Source organism: Macaca thibetana, chromosome 12 (genome assembly GCF_024542745.1).
Source record: "Macaca thibetana thibetana isolate TM-01 chromosome 12, ASM2454274v1, whole genome shotgun sequence".
Taxonomy (NCBI): Eukaryota; Metazoa; Chordata; class Mammalia; order Primates; family Cercopithecidae; genus Macaca; species Macaca thibetana.
The window spans coordinates 10,114,328-10,130,540 of record NC_065589.1 but is presented as its reverse complement, the minus strand read 5'-3'; positions in this window follow the sequence as shown (position 1 = coordinate 10,130,540).

Genomic DNA, 16,213 nt, shown 5'->3' with positions numbered 1-16,213 from the left:
AACTAAGGACCCAGTGCAGACCCCGAGGCCCAGAGACACAGGTGTGCGCACAAACACGCACTCTGCGGAAGGACCGGGCGGGCCGGGCCGCTGCGGGACTCCTGGCCCGGCGCCCTTGACGTCAGCGGCTGGGCCGTGACGTCACCTCACGGCCCCCACCGCACTCCCGCCCCCGCCCGCGGGCACTCAGTCTCCGCTAATGGCAGGCGACGGGGAATGGCACATCTGTCTTGCCGGGAATTAGTTCATTGAATCAGGCGGCCCGAGCTGCGGCAGCGACCTCGGCCCTGGCCCCAGGGAGGGGTCTGGGCGGGCGGCTGGGGGAGGTTCAGGCTGGAGGGCTGCGTGCGGGGACGGGAGGAGGGGACTCACCTGGACTCGGGAGGGGGACTGAGCGCTCTCCAAATATAGATCAATGTCCCGCTCAGCCTCCCTCCCCAGCACCGTGAGGACCGAGGCCTGGGGCCTGGCGCCCGCCTGGTGGACCTTGGGGACTGGCTGCGGACCGGGGCCCTGCGGACGCGGCGCGGCAGGACGCTCCCTACGCCCTTCTTTCTGCACCTGCCCCTCGGGGTGGGTCCCCCTCTTCTACCCTCGCTTCCCTCCGCGGGTGTCGAGAAAGGCGGCTAATTCCCGGGCCCGGGGAGGGAGGGGGCGACTGTTCAAGTCAACACTTCCCCGCGCTCTTCCCCGACCCTCCCAGAGCGTTCCCCCTGCTCAGGGCGAGGAGCCCCGCGGGCAGTTTGTCCTAGCGGTTTATGAGACAGAGAGGTTTACTCTAGCCTGGAGCTCTGGATGGGGCTGTCGGGCCCCAACACCTTCCCGCTGAGACCGCGGGATCTGTCCCTGGGTCCCTCTGCCTCCCTTTCCCCCACCTCCATTCTGGTTACCCCTTCTCCCCCACTCTTTCCTTCCTAACTTGAGAGCACTGGAAAGATGCTAGGAAGTTGGGCTCCCAGAGCCCCAGCCCCACCTCTTGTTCCTGCGAGACTGTGGGCAGGTAATTTAGCTTCTCATCCCCTTTCATCTGACACTGGGAAGTAATGAGGAGACCCCACTTCTCTGGGAAGTTCAATGATATGTGCGAGGGGCTTAAAATTCGCAGATTCTGGTAGCCAGTACGTTGAGGTTTTACACTGGGGAGGCAGAGCTGCCGCAGGAGTGTGGCTTCTCTAGAAAGATCCCTGGGCACTTAAGTGATGGAAGTACCACAGTGAGGACTGTGGTGATGCAAAGGGTGAAAGAGTCTGTGGGGCTGCCAGGTGGGCCAGGCTGGGGTCCCTGGAGATAGGGTCCCTTGAAGTGGGGAGGCCCACCCACACCAGGGATCCCACCCCAAACCCAGGCTTTGCCTCCCTCTGCTCCTACCAGGTCGCGACAGTGACCCACTGGGCCTTTCACATAACTCCCACACCTTTGCCTGGCCCTTCCCACTTTCACCTTAATTTTGGCAACTTAATTTTGAATGTTTAATCCATGAACAGTATCACCCCCATTTCACAGACAGGAGAAGGTTTAAAAAGGCCGAGTTTCAGAGAGGTTAAGTGACCTGCCAAAGACCTCACAGCTATGACGTGGCATAGCTGGGATTTGAACCCAGGGCTCTGGCCTCAAATGTCAACTACTCTCTAATACTCTGCCTGCCTCTGAGAACCACTTAGTTGCTAGGAGACAGCAAACTGGCAGTTACTATGGGAACTAGGCTGATGTGGAAAGTGGAGAGTTGGTGTCCAGGCAGCAATAAGGCTCCAGGTAGGTTTTGCACCCCTCCCCTGCCCCTTCTGTGGAAGCAGCCCTTGGTGTTCAGCTCTGGGTTCCAGATGGCACATGTCCTGATGGGACCTGAGGGAGGTTCTATGATGGTGAGTTATGCTGGACACTGCCCTGACAAGCCAAGAGCCCTGGTGGAGGATGTGGTCCCAAAGACGGGTCAGAGGGGCGAGACAGGCCAGAGAGCCTCACCATTCTACTTGCCGGACATTTGCTGCAGTCACACCTGCCCTGCAGACAGCAGTGCAGAGCAGATCCTCTCCTTGCAAAACAAGAAAAAGGGAAGACAGGACCATGGTGGGGCACAGACCCATGCCAGAGAGTTCTGGACCCAGGAGAACACCTCGGTTCTCTCACCTATAAAATGAGGATGATCCAGCCCCTCTCTCATACCGTGCTGAGAAAATTGACAAAGATACAAAATGCACTATGCCTGACACATAGACTTCACTGGCTCTATGGTCTAGTCACTTAGCCTCTCTGAGCCTCTGTGAAACAGGGATATTTATAGGACCTGCTTTATAGGGTTGCTGTAGGGATTCAATATGTGAATACAGGTAAAGGTCCTCCCAGGCTTTAAGGACTATCTACAGTGTTTGCTGTTCTGTTTTTTTGTTTTGTATTGTTTTGTTTTTGGTTTGGTTTTTTTTTTGTTTGTTTGTTTTTGTTTTTGTTTTTGAGACAGAGTCTCGCTCTGTCACCTAGGCTGGAGTGCAGTGGCACAATCTCAGCTCACTGCTGCAACCTCCGCCTTACAGGTTCAAGTGATTCTCCTGCCTCAGCCACCTGCATAGCTGAAATTACAGGATCACACCATCATACCCAGGTAATTTTTGTATTTTCAGTAGAGACGGGGTTTCACCACATTGGCCAGGCTGGTCTCAAACTCAGCCTCAAGTGATCCACAAGCCTTGGCCACCCAAAGTGCTGAGATTACAGGCATGAGCCGCCATGCCCAGCTGGCTGTTCTGTTTTTAGAGTAGATCTCCCCAGCCCCAGGAGTCCAGGTCACTCTGAACCCCCATCCTTTTTTCTCTCCGTCTCAGGAGAAAAGCCTCCTGCTGCCTCTAACCTTTTGCCAGGTGCATAAGGAGGAGCTGAAGTGAGAAACAGGACCCTCTGAGGCCCCAGGCCACCCCTGCTCCAAGGTCTGAGGTCTCTGCCAGGCCACACTTCAGGGACCCGGACACTGGGAGGCTGGGGCAGCAGGGAGTGAGGAATGGAGGCGGCGCTGGCAGCTCCATTTGCTCCTGGCCAGCCTGTCAGTCCCTTAATCTGATCCCCGAGGAGCAGTGCAGAGGCTTCACTCTGGATGACAAACGAGGAGGGGAGAGTCCTGCTCTGCCTGGACTCCGGGTGAATAATGGCCTTGCATTAAGATATTAGGTCTGGGCGACAAGAAATGTGCCCTCCCCAACATGGCTGGGAAGAGCCCAGAGAGGAAGGGAGGCTTCCTGAGGACTGAGCCCCTGAGAAGGGCTGGGGCAGCTGAGGGATTTCTAGAGAGGGCTTGGGAAGGGGGAGGGTGGGGTGAGGGACACGGAGACAGGCCACAGAGATGCCCAGAAACAGAGACACCGCAGGGAGAGAAGAAGCAGAGAGGGAGGGTGATAGGGATAGACAGGCTTCCTGAGACACAGAAAGAGGAGCAGGGGTGTCAGAGGGAGACAGAGGCAGAGGCCCAGATGAAGGTGGTGGGGAGGGAAAGGGAAGGAGAGAGGAAAGAAGGACAAAGAGACAACTTGGAGGGAGGGGGGCAGGTGGACGGGGGAGGCCCTGTGTTCTCACAGGGCAAAGATGCCTCCCTTGGGGGCTTCAGATTCCCACTGGGGGCTGTGTCCCTAACCCTCCAGGGAGGGCCAGGTTGGAGACGGAACTTCAAGGCTGGCCCCCGGACGTCCCTCTACTTGATCCTGAGCCTCCGGGATGGGGAGACACTGGCTGGGAACGACTATTCTCTCATAAGTGGCTCAGGCGAATGTGCTGGGCTTCCAACACAGGGCAGCACCCTTCCATGGGCAGCCTGCTTCTGGAGGAGAGGGGTCCTGGCCCCCAGGGAGGGGGGACACAGGGACCAGCACAGAGGGTGAGCCCCAGCTCTGCGCTCCTGCACTGCTCTGCAAGCCCCAGATCCCCACAGCCTGAGTTCTGAAATGCAGGGCTGCCTGGGTCAGGGACCTCTGGAGAAGATGAGCCAGGCCCAGAGCAAGGCGTGGAGAGAGCGAAGCCTGGAGAGAAGAGGCTGAGAGAGCAACACAGGCAGAGGGGATTCCTGACAGGCTCTGGGGGCAGCCTGCCTCTCTGTCACCACAGTTCAGCCTCCCTGGCCCCCACAGGCCCAGGTACAAATCCTAGCTCCATCCCTTTTTGTTCTGTGACCCAGTGTGCGTTGTGTAACATACTGTGCCTCACTCAACGGCCCCGCGTGTGAAGGGGTGTGATTAGGATTAGAGCCCCTCCTGCATGCAGCTTCTGTGGGGGTCACTGAGCCTGTACCTGGAGGATTCCTGGAGCCAGGTGCCATGAGCTAATGGTTCAGCGAACCCCACAAGCCATCATTTATCTTATGATTTCTCTAGGCCGTGTCTGTGTAAACAAGATGACACTGAGAACAAGTCCCTGCACCTCCTCTTTCTTCCTCCTTTTTCTTCCTTTCTCCCCACCGGCTCTTGCCCAGACCTGAGAATCCTGACTCACCTTGCCAAGCCATCCACCTATCCACATCTCAATTTCCGCATCTGCAAAATGGGCACACTGTGAGACTCCACGGAAGTGGTGTGGGTAAGCACTGAGGGAAGCCCACAGAAGCCTTGTTCGGATGCCCTCTGCTCTTAGGACCCCTCTCCTCCAGGAGCAGGCTGCCCAGGGAAGGGTGCTGCCCCTGTGGTTGGAGGCCCAGCACGTTGGCCTGAGCCACTGTGACAGGACAGCCATCCCCAGCCAGTGTCTCCCCACATGTCCACACAAATGGGGGAAGGACTGGGAGCCTCCCAGGGTGGAGATACTCAGGCACAGCTGTCAGGTGAGGGAGACCCCCAAAACCAGGCCTAGGGCCCCATGTGCTTGGGAGTAGAGGACCCCCTTCCCCTGCAGCCCTAGCCCCTCCTCATCAGGACCGCCTTCCCCTGCAGCCCTAGCCCCTGCCCTGCTCAGCTCTCGGAGCTGCCCGCTGCAGATGGCCCCCGCCTGGTGTCCCGCTGTGCTGTTGCCCCCGTGAATTGCTTAGTAACTGTTGAGTGAGGAGGCTGCAGCTCACTTGGGATTGCACATGTGAGCAAAGCTGCCTGGCGGGCAGCTTGAACAGGGAGGGGGTGATATGGAAACAGGAAAGGCAACTTTGGAGAAGGAGGGGGGCAGAGTGGAAAGATCATGGGGAGTCGGGAAAAGCAGAAGGCTCACCTCCCTGAGCCCCAGAATACTCCGAGGCAGAGAGGCTGTGTCCTGCTGGGTAAGCTGAGGGAGGAAGGTTGGGCTTGTCATGGGGAGATGGGTACTGCGGCATCCACAGCCACTGAGATCTTCCCTCACCTGCCCCAAGGTCTCCCCCTAAATCTCCCGGCTTCGACCCCTTGGTTTTGTTTAGCTCCCAGCCCTTGTGAGGTCCTGGAATTTGGCCCAGGGCTGCCCAGGACTTCCTAGTCCTTCAAGGCCTGTGACTCTCACTGAGCGCCACCAGGAGGCACCGCCACACCTGCTTACCCAGGTGGGCCCTGGGACCCTCCAGCCTGGCAGGTGGGGAGGAGGGACTTCCTCAGGGTAGAGGTGGGGAAGGTCTTTGGGCCTCAGGCCTCACGGCTCAGAATCAGCGATCACAAGGTGACCGTTTATCTCTCCTGACCTCCCAGCGCTTCTTGCCCTGACCACAGACCCCTGCCCCCCCAACCAGCTCACACACACCCCCACAGCCACACTAGGTGAGTGACAGGTGTCCCACCAGAGACTCGCGCCCCAGTGCCACTGCAACTCCATCCACGGTCAGCTTTTCTGGTCACTCCCTCAGTCCCCACCCTCTGAGTCCTCCGCCTTAGTGTGGGCAGAGGGCCAAGTCTGGGGCCCAGCAGGGCCACACCTGCTGCACACCCTCTTCTCTCTGAGCCTCCATGGCTTCCTGAAGGTTCCCAGACATGGTTTGTTTGGACTCATCTGGCACTTTGATACTTTGATATTCCTTCGGCACTGCCAGGCCACCCCAGGTTGAGGTAAGGCCTGGAGTCACTGTGTTTATCCCTGAACCAGCTCCCTGCCCCCGCCCCTCCAGTCATGTGCCCTTTGCCCTCCAGAAATAAACAAAGCCCCTGAAATATCTTTACAATTTTTTTTCTGTAGATAATACACCCATATGATTGAAAAATCGAAGCAATTCAAAGTGCCACTCTCATTCCCATGCACCTGGTTTCCTCTTCTACCCCATAACCCCAGGGGGCTACTTTAATTCTGTGTGTAGTCTAAAACAAATTAAAACGTGTGCTTTTCTTTTTGTCCTTTCTCACACAAAAAGTAGAATGCCGTGTACACTGTTCCTCATTTTGTTTTCACTTAATCTATCTTGACATTCTTTCCACAGCAATACATTCCTTATTCCTTTTTCACAGCTATGTAATATTTCATCTTTCTCTGTCACCCAGACTAAAGTGCAGTGGTACAATCATAACTCATTTCAACTTCAAATTCCTGGGTTCAAGTGATACTCCCACTTCAGCCTCATGAGTACATAGAGTACAGCTACATGCCACGATGCCCAGCCAATTTATTTATTTATTTTTATTTTTATTTTTGAGACAGAGTCTTCCTCTTTCACCCAGGCTGGAGTGCAGTGGCACCATCTCAGCTTACTGCAACCTCCGCCTCCTGGGTTCAAGCAATTCTGGTGCCACTGCCTCCTGAGTAGCTGGGATTACAGGCATGCACCACCACACCTGGCTAATTTTTGTATTTTTAGTAGACATGGGGTTTCACCATGTTGGCCAGGCTAGTCTCGAATTCCTGACCTCAAGTGATCCACCTGCCTCCGCCTCCCAAATTTCTGGGATTACAGGCATGAGCCACCGCAGACAGCCAATGCCTAGCTAATTAAAAAAAAAAAAAAATTTTTTTTTTTTTTTTTTTTTTTTGCAGATACAGGGATCTTGCCATGTTGCCCAGGCCGGTCTCAAAACTCCTGGCCTCAAGCAGTTCCCACTTCAGCCTCCCAAAAGGCTGGGATGACAGGCATGAGTCACCATTCCCAGTCTTGTACATAGTTTATTCAACTCAGTCCTTCCTCCATCACTACCTGAGTTGTTGCTACTTTTCTTTTTTGCGCTTTCTAACAATGTTGCAGTGAACATCTTTCTACATCTGTCATTTTATAACTGTGTTTCTGCACATATCTGTAGGATAAAATGCTCTGAAGTGGGAGTACTAAAGATTAAGAATGCGTGAGACCAGGCACGATGGCTTGACACTTTGGGAGGCCAAGCCATGAGGATTGTTGAACTCAGGAGTTCAAGACCAGCCTGAGCGACACAGCTAGACCTCTTCTCTATAAAAAACTTAAAAAATTAGCTGGGTATGGCAGCAAACGCCTGTGGTCCCAGATACTCAGGAGGCTGAGGCAGGAGGATCACTTGAGCCCAGGAGTCCAGGTTACAGTGAGCTGTGGCCACACTATTGCACTCCAGCCTAGGTGGCAGAATGAGACCCTGTCTCATTTAAGAGAAAGTAAAAATTCAAAGGAGAATAAGAGTGTGTGTACTGTGGGTAGGTATTTGTGTAGGCATTGTCAATTCTCATTATGACTCTCCCAAAAGCAGTGAATGAGACTGTTTCTCAACAGACTCACCAAAATCAAACTGTTAGATTTTTGCCATAAATTCACTTGTGTTCAGTGCCCTCTCCTCCAGGAAGCCTGCCTTGACCTCCAGAGTGTAAGCAGGCCTCTTCACCCCATCCCCAGCACTCAAGGCTTCTCCAGTACAGCGCCATGTGCATTTGAGATGACTTACATAGTCCTCGCTAATTTTTTTTTCGGGTGGTTTTTTTGTTTTGCTTTTTTTTTTTTTTTCTTTGAGACAGAGTCTCACTCTGTCGCCCCGGCTGGAGTGCAGTGGCGTGAACTCGGTTCACTGCAAGCTCCGCCTCCCAGGTTCACACCATTCTCCTGCCTCAGCTTCCTGCCATTCTCCTGCCTCAGCTTCCTGAGTAGCTGGGGCTACAGGCACCCACCACCACACCCGGCTAATTTTTTTGTGTTTTTAGTAGAGAAGGGGTTTCACCATGTTAGCCAGGATGGTCTTTATCTCCTGACCTCATGATCCGCCCGCCTTGGCCTCCCAAAGTGCTGGGATTACAGGTGCGAGCCAGTCCTTACTATTATTACTTCTTTACCATTTGCCTACCACCAGGCTATAAGCTCCATGAGGGCGGAGACTGTGCCCCAGTCCTCAGCGCAGCATGGGCATGTCATAGATGCTAAGCACACCTTTGTCATCTGGGACAGCCCCCTGTGTGCCCAGCACCCTAGCAGATGCTTTGACTGGGTGGCCTAAGCTGAGCCCCTCAACAACCTTCTGAGGAAGGCCCTGGTATTAGCTCCACTGAGCAGATGAGGAGACAGGAGGTAATTTGCTCAAGAACTCACAGCTGGCCAGCTGGGAAGTCCTTACCCCTCACCCCCACCCCTCCTCCCAACATACTGGCTTGATTTCTTCCCTGCTCTGGTCCGTGGGGTCTCCAATCCCCAGGAGGCATGGTCTGGCCCAGGTCACAGTAGCAAGCCCAGGATCGGCCCCTCCACACCACCTGCAGTGACGCAGAGTCAAGCTGGGAGCTGGCCTGAGTCCCTAGGGGCCTTGTCAGCCTGCATGGTCAGGTTCCCTGTGCAGTGGCAGTGGCAGGGACCACAGTGACCCTGGTAGCCATACAGTTGCTACAGCCATTTCCCGGAGGCCCCGTGGCTGTGCTGGCTTTGTGCCCAACTGTCACTCTGTCCCCAGTGGCTCCTCATGCTGGCTGCCTGCCTCCCTGCCTCCCATTAATCATGTGTGCAGGATTTATTTTCTCCAGCAATTTATTTCAGCAAATGCAATCTGGGTGTGCCCGCAGGTGGGCAGGATGCTCCATTGCTGCCAGAGTCACAGAGCCCAGCTTTATTGTCAGGCTGACAGGCATGATTCACCAGCGAGCACCCCCACCGCAGATGCCAGGTCTAGCCAAGCCCTGGGGCAGGATGCTAAGGACCCCTGGGACTGTTCCCACCCCGACATCACTGAAAACCTCAAAGTCCCATAGGCCTGGGAGTCCAGCTTGCCCCACTCTCTTTACTTGGGTTTTGCTGCCCCTACAAATGCTAGCTTGCTAAAGGGGTATAGGGGGAGATTAGCCCTCTCTGTCCTTGGCCTAAAACGGGCAGCCAGAAGTCTTTTCTGAAGATCCAGGTGGTGGCTCTTTTCAGTTTCCTGACCTGGGGAAGGAGGAGGTGCTCCCTCCAGAGCCCCCTCCTCCCCAGCACTGCCGGGCAGCCCAGCCCTAATTCCCATGACAGTCACGGAGGGAAACAATCAGCTAATGCAAACCCTGCCATCCCCATCACCACACCCACAACACGCATTCTCCTTTCTGGGGCTCCCTTTCATTCCTTAATCACCCCATGCCCCTCTCCCTAGGCTACCAAGTGTGGCTCCCTGGGGCTAGGGAAAAGGACATGGCTTTCAGGCCAGGACAGGAGCCAGTGGCTGCTCAGCTGTGATTTCAGGTCCTGAGTCACTGCTGCTCCCAGTTATCTGCCCACTTACAGGCCTTGGAAGTAGAAAGGGAAAGAGCTGTGGGCAGGGGTGGGCTGGGACTCACCACTTGTCCTGGCCCTCACCAAGCCCTTTGCAGCTGGCACCCACTCCCCCAAGCCCTGCAGTGTTTCCAGGGGCCCAGACCCTAGCCTGCGGGTCTGGAAGCACCTGCTTCCTCCCTTAGTATCCCCCGGGTCCATCCTGAGGCCCTGCCCCCAGCTTGCCCTGCCTGGCCAGGCTGCCTCTAATGCTGCAGATAATTTCTGCTGTCGCAAAGCCATTACCCTGCAAATAGGCTGGCTCCAGCATGTGTGTGTGTGTATGTGTGTGTGTGTGTTCCTGTGTGTGTGCCTGCGCACGTGTGTACAGGGGAGGGGTGGCTGCGGCAGGCAAAGCGCCTTGTTTATGCCTCGCTCACCGCTGTAATTGCCTCGGGGGATTTATTGGCTTTGTAAGCTCTCCCTGCACCCTACGTGGCCTCCACCTGGCCCTGAGTGATGAGGCTTGGAGCTCTGGGCAGGGGGCCGGACATGCCCAGCAGGAGGGTAAGTGAGGCCTTACAGAGGCCCCCTGACCTAGGCACCCACCCCTTCCTGCTCCCTGCCTGCTGGCTGGACACAGGAGAGAGTAGCTGGAGCACCCCCATGAGGCCTCCCCAACCTCAGGGGCTCTGAGGAGGTTGCCAGATAGATGCAGAAGGGACACTGGAGGAACTTTGGTGGCACCCGTGTCTCTGGTTTCTCCTCCTTCTCCTCTCCCCTTTAGGTCCCTGGTCTCCCATCATCTGCAGGCCCCAACCCCACTCCTAGGTGTCTTCTCAGCTGTTCTGCCTCACCCACTCCTGCCTCACACAGCTGACTCCCCCGCAAGAGGAGACAAGGCCTCGGCCCCAACCCTTTCATCCATTTCAAGAACCTTCAACCTTTATGTGGATACCTCAGCAAACACCTGCAGGGTTAGCAGTCAGAAGGCACCTGTGGACTCCCGAGGCAGGGCTGGGCAGAAGTTGAGGGTGTGGCCTCTGGCAGTAGGCAGAACAGCCTACTCCAGTTCTCTTCTCCAGTTCCTACCAGTGTGGTCTCAGCTACGTCAATCAACTTCTCTGAGCCTCAGTGGCCTCATCTGTAAAATGGGTCTGACAACGCCTGCCTCAAACAGTTATTGTGAAGGTTTGATACATTGTAATACATCGAACTACATGAAATTCCCTTTACTCAACCAGCTTTTGACATTAATGAATATTTACTCGGTGAAATATTATATCAATAAACTCTGTCTCATTGATAAGATTTCTACTTGATGCCTGTTCTTTTTTTTTTTTTACTCTTGATGTTTCGTATTTGTATAAATGCTACCTGCTGATTTTAAAGAATTCAAATAATACAGGAAAGCACACAGAAGAAAGTAAAAAGCAAAACACAATAAAATAAATCTCCATTTCAGAAATTAAGCCATCATTAATAAATAACCACCATTTCCCAAAATTTATTTTTGCATTGATGCAGATAAAAGCTTGGAGAGATAGATTGCTAGAAATTTGCTGTAAGGAGGGATCCTATTGAAAATTTTAATATGACTTATTAAATCTACTTTGAGTTTATGTTGGCAGCAGTAAATGACTGGAAGTAACCGTGAAGAGAACCCCATGACTCCAGGAAACGTCTTTGCATCAGAGAGATGGTGTTTTCTAAAAAGATCATCTAAGGCCGGGCGCAGTGGCTCACGCCTGTCATCCCAGCACTTTGGGTGGCTGAGGCAGGCGGATCACTTGAGGTCAGGAATTTGAGACCAGTCTGGCCAACATGGTGAAACCCCGTCTCTACTAAAAATACAAAATTAGCCAGGCATGGTGGCTACACAGGAGTCCCAGCTACTCGGGAGGCTGAGGCACGAGAATCCCTTGAAACTGGGAGGCAGAGTTTGCAGTGAGCTCAGATCATACCACTGCACTCCAGCCTGGGTGACAAGGGTGAAACTCCATCTCAAATAAAAATCATCTAAGTTAACAAAAAGATTTGAAAGCAACAGCAATGGGAAATATTGATCAGGGAGACTCTACTATGTAGGAGGAGGGGAGAATGTTAATAGTAGCATAGAAATTGAAGGTGTTAAATTAGCAGATTTCAAAGAAACACAGCCATCAGCCAGATTGAAAGAAAGGAAAGAAAACTTAAGGAGATCACAAGAAAAAAGACAAAAAAACAAACAAAAAAAAAGAACGAGAGAGGAAACAAATAAAATTGTGAAATGGTTTGCATTCTTTCATCACAGGATTGAACAGTGGTCTTCAGTGGCATCGGTGGTGGTCTGGATGTGTCCATGCCCAAAATATTGGGTGAGAAGAGACCGGGGAGGCCACGGGTCTCACCTACTGCAGAAAGCCCTGGATACAGATTCCAGGGTCACTCCATTGTCAGAGACCCACAGAGCCTGCAGGCGTCCCAGCTTCAGCAGAGCTCCCTCCTGGGCTAGACAGCACCTCTGCCTCTTCAGAGCCCTCTTAAAGTCAAATACAGGCCAAGCATGGTGGCTCGTGCCTGTAATTCCAACACTTTGGGAGGCTGAAGCAGGAGGATTGCTTGAACCCAGGAGTTCAAGACCAGCATGGGCAATATAGCAACAACTCGTCTCAAAAAAAAAAAAAGTCAAGTTCAGCCCATGAGGGATAGGGAAGGTCAGAACAGAAAGCAAAGCTGAAAAGCTAAAAGAGACAGGCAATCCATGAGGAAGGCCCCATGGGGTGAAGTGAGCCCCTACTCAGACAAGCTGGGGCCCAGGCCACACACAACCTGGGGAGCCCCTCCCCCTTCTGCAGTTTCGCATCATTCTCTGGGCTCCCACAGCTCCCTTGCTGTCTCCCAAGCTCAGGCCCTCCCTGCCCTCTATTCAGGCAGGGAAACAGCATTTATCTATTCCGTCACATTTACAAAGAGCTGATCTACAGCAATGACCACAATCCCTGGCAGCCCTTTGCAGGAGGCCTAACTGTGTCAGCTCCTTTAATCCCCGCCAACAAGACGGGGATTACTAGCCCATTTCCCAGATGAGGACATGAGGTTGACAGAGGAGAAGTATATTAGTTTCCGAGGGCTGCTGTTACAGGTTACCACAAACCAGGTGGCTTCAGACGACAGAAATTTATTCTTTCACAGTTTTGGAGGCTAGAAGTCTAAACAAGGGGTCAGTGGGGCCCTGCTCTCTTGAAGGCTCTCCAGGAGAACCTGTCCCATGCCCTTGTCATAGCTCCAGTTATTGCTAGCTGTCCTTGGCATTCCCCAGCTTGAATTGCATCTCTCCAGCCTCCGCCTCTCTTGTCACATGACATTCACTTGTGTGTCTCTGTCTCTGTGTCTTCTTGTAAGGACACCAGTCATATTGGATGAAGGGCCCACCCAACTCCATTGTGACCTCATTATTAACTAACTACTACAGCAGCAACCCTATTTCTGAATAAGGTCATAGTCTGAAGTACTGGTTGAACTTCCACATATCTTTTTAGGGACAAGATTCCGCCCATAACAGGAAGAGATTCACCCAAAGTCACATGGAGGTGCAATTGAATCTCCATGCCAAGCTCTGAATTGTGGTCTCATGCCAAGAAGACCCTAACTCAACCTCCCCTCACACCTTCATAGGGCAGCCGCACTGTGGTCAGCAGAGCTGGCCTAGCTGCAGGTCCCACCCTCCCATCTAGGGATAGAGCCCCAAAGGCAGCCTGCTCAGCTGCTGCTCCCACTCTGCCTTTTTTATTTCTTTATTTTTTTCTTGAGACAATGTCTTGCTCTGTCTCCCATGTTGCAGTGCAGTGGCACATTCTTGGCTCACTGCAACCTCTACCTCCCAGGCTCAAGTGATCCTCCCACCTCAGCCTCCGAAGTAGCTGGGACCACAGGTGCATGTGAACATGCCCAGCTAATGTTTGTATTTTTTTCTTTCTTTTTTTTTTTTTTTTGTAGAGATGGGGTTTCACCATGTGGCCCAGGCTCCTACTATGCTTTTGTCCACTTCATTGGAGAGGACTAGGAGGTCAGGGGAGTTTGGGAAGGAGGGAAGGACAAGCACCTCCATGACATGGGGGGTCTTCAGGGGCTTGGAAGAGGAAGGCCCTTCCCCAAAGGACAACTGCAGAGATGCTGCATCACAGGCAGGTGCCCTTCCAGGTGCCGGCTCTCTCCTTTCCATTTCCAGAGGCCCAGCCCTTCCCACCTTCATTCCTCCTCTGAGGAGGCTGTGGGACTGACTTGTATCACCTGAGTCCACTGGAACCTCCTGACAGGAGCCTGCTGGGGTTTTCCAGAGATAACAGTGACAAGGTCCAAAGTTCTTTCCCTGTCTCTTCTTGAAATGGGAAGGTTGAGACCAAGGCTTGCCTCTGCCTGTGGGAAGGATGGAGATGGAGCAGCTATGACCTCGGAGGACACCCAGGGGTAGAGAGAGGGCCTGCAAGTGACAGACAGGACCTCTCTCCTCCCAGGGAAGAGATATGGAAGCCTGGAGTGGAGGCAGTGAGGGAGGAAGAGGAGAACTAGGGGCTTTCCTGGTCACCTTTGCATCCTTCCTGCAACCTGGACAGTCACCAGGCTCCGCCCAAAAGGAGAAGAAAGAGGGAGAGCCTGGGACAGCAGGGGTGGGGGCGAGCTCTGCACCTCTCTGAGCCACATTCTCTCCCTGTATCTGGAAATAGCTGCCTTAATTTCCCCTCAGAAAATGTTGCTTCTCTTTGCCTGACCCAAACTTGAAGGAAGAGGAACTGCTGGGCCTACCAGAGGAGGGCAACCGGGACTGGACAGGCCAGGTGCGGCCGTGAGAGCAAGGGCAGCAGAGCATGGACAGGGAGCTGGCAGGGGAGGGGAGATCCCAGCACTGCTTTGGGCAGGTTAAGATAGAAGTGCCAGGAGGCAAGAGATGCAGCCCTGGAGCAGGGGAGGGGCCAACGCTGATTTTTTTTTTTTTTTTTTTTTTTTTTTTTTTTATATGGAGTCTTCCCCTGTTGCCCAGGCTGGAGTGCCGTGGTGCAATCTCGGCTCACTGCAACCTCTGCCTCCTGGGTTCAAGCAATTCTCATGCCTCAGCCTCCCAAGTAGCTGGGGTTATAGGCGCCCACCACCACATCAGTTAATTTTTATATTTTTAGTAGAGATGGGGTTTCACCATGTTGGCCGGGCTGGTCTCAAACTCCTGACGTCAAGTGATCTGCCTGCTTCGGCCTCCCAGAGTGCTGCGATTACAAGCATGAGCTACCACATCTGGTCTTCAGGGCTGATCTTTCATTCATTTAGCACATGCATGAGATGCTGGGCCAGCACGGAGCCCGACAAACAAGCCCTGCCCTCCAACTGGGAACTGAAATGCGAGCCTCTCCCTCTTACCAGCTTCCTTGATTCCTGATCAAGGAATTCAAATTCCATGATTCCTCCTGAGACCTCACCTGTCCTTTCCAGCTTGGCTGGGGAAGCAAGGGAGGCTGCTGTGCTCCACCAAGGCCCCTCGCCCCTGTCCTGTTTTCCTATTCACTCGGGGAAGGAGCCATAGAGGATGGCATACATTTCGGCAGGTCCCTGGCATCGAGCTGCTCACTGGCAGGAGGTCTGGGGCCAACTGCTGGTACCCTCTTAACTAGACTATGGGAGACTGAGCCCCTTATAACAGCCAAGAACCCCCTTCAACATCCTGCAACACAGGAATAAATACTCTAAAGAAAATACGAAGTCCGGGGCCAGGTGCAGTGGCTCATGCCTGTAATCCCAGCACCGTGGGAGGCTGAGGTGGGCAGATCATTTGAGCCCTGGAGTTCCAGACCAGCCCGGGGAATACAGGGAGACGCTGCCTCTACAAAAAATTTAAAAATTAGCCGGCGTAGTGGTGTATGCCTATGGTCCCAGCTACTCAGGCGGCTGAGGCAGGAGGATCACTTGAGCCCAGGAAGTCGAGGCTGCAGTGAGCCGTGATTTGTGCCACTGCACTCCAGCCTGGGTGACAGAGTGAGACCTTGCCTCAAATGTAAAGACAAAAAAATAAAGAAAATAGAAGAGGGTTGTGTTACAGAGAACAAGACTGCGGGATAGAGGCCTGGAAGTCTCTCCATCACATTCCAATGGAGGAAGCAGACAGGGAGTGAGTGCACACTTAATAATAAACAAAGTAATTTTATGAGGTGGGATTTTGATGTGCTTTCTAAGAGGTGACCTGTGGGAGTGGACAAAATTGAGCCAGACTTGGGGGTGGATCCATACAGAAGAGAGGAGAGGGCTCGGGACCCAGCTGTGGGCACAGGAACCAGAGAACAGCAGAACGGGGTTGAGCAGTACGGTCCACGCCGAAATGTCCCTCCGTTTTCTTTGGCAGTGGCTGGATTCTCACCCTGCCTCCCACCTGAAGACCAGAGGCAGGAGGGAGGCCCAGGGACTCTGTGTGGGCTTGCTGTGGCCTGGCCTGCATGACTCGGCAAGAATGGGCAGGACATACCTTCCTGGAGGGATTCCCCAGGGGAAGTGTCCATAGAGCTGCCTGCGGGGCTGGCTCCATCTGCTTATCCCCTCAGCTTGGATGCGGTAACCTGCAGGGCAGAAGCTCTGTCAAAGCTGTGGCCTCTCCATCCAGAGGCCTGTGAGGATTTCCCAACCACCTTCTCTGTTCCTGGGTCCCCTGCCTTGATGGCTCTTACTGGGAACCATAGGCGA